Source organism: Arachis duranensis, chromosome 9 (assembly GCF_000817695.3).
Source record: "Arachis duranensis cultivar V14167 chromosome 9, aradu.V14167.gnm2.J7QH, whole genome shotgun sequence".
In the NCBI taxonomy this organism is placed as follows: Eukaryota; Viridiplantae; Streptophyta; class Magnoliopsida; order Fabales; family Fabaceae; genus Arachis; species Arachis duranensis.
In genome coordinates this window covers 95,688,798-95,690,096 of record NC_029780.3, presented here as the reverse complement: position 1 = coordinate 95,690,096, position 1,299 = coordinate 95,688,798, and the positions used below count along the sequence as shown (strand labels likewise).

At 42.3% G+C, this 1,299-nt stretch overlaps 1 non-coding gene across 1 annotated transcript; it reads right to left on the bottom strand.

The window, feature by feature from the left end:
- Positions 1-201: 201 nt before the first annotated feature.
- Positions 202-309, bottom strand: LOC127742199 (small nucleolar RNA R71). Its single transcript, XR_008003386.1, has one exon. It is a non-coding gene; the product is annotated as a small nucleolar RNA R71 (small nucleolar RNA).
- Positions 310-1,299: the final 990 nt, after the last annotated feature.

Genomic DNA, 1,299 nt, shown 5'->3' with positions numbered 1-1,299 from the left:
TTAGCTGAGTTCTTGCAAATCTGTGACACTGTTAAGACTAATGGGGTTGACCCTGAGGTCTACAGACTTATGCTATTCCCTTTTGCTGTAAGAGACAGAGCTAGAATATGGTTGGACTCTCAACCTAAAGAAAGCCTGGACTCTTGGGAAAAGCTAGTCAATGCCTTCTTGGCAAAGTTCTTTCCACCTCAAAAATTGAGTAAGCTTAGAGTGGAAGTCCAAACCTTCAGACAGAAGGAAGGAGAATCCCTCTATGAAGCTTGGGAAAGATACAAACAATTGATCAGAAAATGTCCTTCTGACATGCTTTCTGAATGGAGCATCATAGGTATTTTCTATGATGGTCTGTCTGAACTGTCCAAGATGTCTTTGGATAGCTCTGCTGGAGGATCTCTTCATCTGAAGAAGACGCCTACTGAAGCTCAAGAACTAATAACCAATTCATGTACACTTCTGAAAGGAATCCTGTGAACAATGGGACTAGTTAGAAGAAAGGAGTTCTTGAGATTGACACTCTAAATGCCCTATTGGCTCAGAACAAAATATTGACTCAACAGGTCAATATGATTTCTCAAAGTCTGTCTGGAATGCAAAATGCACCAAGCAGTACTAAGGATGCTTCATCTGAGGAAGAAGCTTATGATCTTGAGAATCCTTCAATGGAGGAGGTGAATTACATGGGAGAACCCTATGGAAACACCTATAATCCTTCATGGAGAAATCATCCAAACTTCTCATGGAAGGATCAACAGAGACCTCAACAAGGTTTCAACAATAATAATAGTGGAAGAAATAGGTTTAGCAATAGCAAGCCTTTTCCATCATCTTCTCAGCAACAGACAGAGAGTTCTAAGCAGAATACCTCTGACTTAGCAACCATGGTCTCTGATCTAATCAAAACCACTCAAAGTTTTATGACTGAAACTAGATCCTCCATTAGAAACTTGGAGGGACAAGTGGGTCAGCTGAGCAAGAAAATTACTGAACTCCCTCCTAGTACTCTTCCAAGCAATACAGAAGAAAATCCAAAAGGAGAGTGCAAGGCCATCAACATGGCCGAATTCTGGGAGGAAGAAGAGGCAGTGAACGCCACTGAGGAAGACCTCAATGGGCGTGCACTGGCCCCCAATAAGTTCCCCAATGAGGAACCTTGGGAATCTGAGGCTCAAACTGAGACCATAGAGATTCCATTGGACTTACTTCTGCCATTCATGAGCTCTGATGAGTATTCTTCCTCTGAGGAGGATGAGTATATCACTGAGGAGCAAGTTGCTAAATACCTTGGAGCAATCATGAAGC